This window comes from Cebus imitator, unplaced genomic scaffold, assembly GCF_001604975.1.
Source record: "Cebus imitator isolate Cc_AM_T3 unplaced genomic scaffold, Cebus_imitator-1.0 Scaffold92, whole genome shotgun sequence".
NCBI lineage: Eukaryota > Metazoa > Chordata > Mammalia > Primates > Cebidae > Cebus > Cebus imitator.
This window is the reverse complement of record NW_016107407.1, coordinates 2,015,444-2,017,200: the sequence shown is the minus strand read 5'-3', so window position 1 is coordinate 2,017,200 and position 1,757 is coordinate 2,015,444. Positions and strand designations below refer to the sequence as shown.

The window sequence follows — 1,757 nt, the reverse complement described above, 5'->3', positions numbered from 1 at the left end:
GAAACTCCGTCTCAAAAAAAAAAAAAAAGAAAGAGTGTCTGATTGACAAGAGAACACTGAGGATCACCTGGAAGGAGGAGGAAGAACGTGCAGGGAGTCACGCTGCTCTCTGGAGGGAGCCTGTTTGGGGCGGGAGGACAATGCCAAGGGCCCCAAGACAGGACTGTGCTTGGAATGTTCGAGAAAGAGCAAAAAAGGCCACAGGCGAGGAGGCGAGACTGCGGGAGACAAGGTCAGAGAGGGAGCAGAGGCTGAGTGACACTGTGGCCAGTGTCAGGGTGTGGGCTGCTGCTGGGTTGGGCGAAGGGGAAGCCAGCAGCTTTACACAGAAGAGAGACACGCCCTGATCACATCTCAACGGGCTCCCCAGCTTCTTTTTTTTTCTTTTCCTCACTTGCTCAGTATCACAGAAAGGGCTCACCAGCTTCTATGTCGAAATAGATTACTGTGGGCAAGGGCAGGACAGAAAAACCTGTCGGGAGCTGTACCAGTTGGGGCTGCCATGACCAGATACGGCAGCCTGGGCAGCTTCAGCCACAGACATCTGTGTTCTTACAGTTCTTGAGACTAGAAGTCACAGATCAAGGTGTCGGCTGGTTCGGTTTCTCCGGGGGCCTCTCTCCTTGGCTTGTGCATGGCCACCTTTGTGCTGTGTCATCACGTGGCCTGTCCCCTGCGTGGGCACCCTGCGTCTCCTCCTCCTCCAAGGACAGCAGCCGTATTGGATCAGGGCTCCACCATCATCATCTCCTTTCACGTCTTAAAAGGCACCATCTGCAAATCCAGTCACACCGGGAGTTAGGGCTTCTGCATGTGAATTTTGTTCATAATTCAGTTCATAACAGGAAGCAGCTGCACCAACCCCAACAAGAGAGGACCGTGTTCGGACCCTGGTCTTCCCAGCAGAGATAGTGAGAAGGAGCTGGGTTTGGGTTTTTCTCATGAAGGCCGAATGAGACAGATGATTTTGTTCCAGTATCAAGAATGAGTGGAAGGAAGACATTAAATTGTGAACACTAGAAAAAAGAGTAGCAGAGAGGTCAGGGGGCTGGAAGGAATTTTCTTTTAGCTCCTCTGCTTTTTAGCTTCTGAAAACAAGCCTGTAATGGAGTCTAACTGAAAGAAAATAGAAATACAAAGGAATTTTTATTTAAATATGAAACAATTTTTTCAAAGCCTGTAGCTCTTGAAATTTAAAAGTCCAATTTAAAAGTAAAGGCATTTTGTTAGCTCTTTACTGAAATATAATAAACTTTCAGTAACATGCACATAAATAAATACAAATAAACTATGTAATACTGGTGTAAAGACAGACATATAGACTAACAGAATACAATGGAGAGCCCAGAATTGCCCATTTTGGCAGCACACACACTAAAATTGGAAAGATATAGAGAAGAGTCGCATGGCCCCTGCACAAGGATGGCAAGCAAAAATAAAAAATTATTTAAAAAAATTAAAAGACTACAGAGCCCAGAAATAAGCTCTCATACCCTCCTCCCCTCCCTCCCTCCCTCCTTTCTTTCCTTCCTTCCTTCCTTCCTTCCTTCCTTCCTTCCTTCCTTCCTTCCTTCCTTCCTTTCTTCAAAATTACCCAGCTAATTTTGGCATTTTTAGCAGAGACGGGGTTTCACCATGTTGGCCAGGCTGGTCTTGAACTCCTGAGCTCAGGCGATCCTCCCTCCTCAGCCTCCCAAAGTGCTGGGATTACAGGTGTGAGCCACCGCGCCCAGCCCAAGATGACACTTTTGATAGTA

At 47.1% G+C, this 1,757-nt stretch overlaps 1 non-coding gene across 1 annotated transcript; it reads left to right on the top strand.

Annotated features, from left to right (window-relative positions):
• Positions 1 to 1,350: 1,350 nt before the first annotated feature.
• On the top strand, positions 1,351 to 1,458 carry LOC119472278. Its single transcript, XR_005201401.1, has one exon. It is a non-coding gene; the product is annotated as a U6 spliceosomal RNA (small nuclear RNA).
• Positions 1,459 to 1,757: the final 299 nt, after the last annotated feature.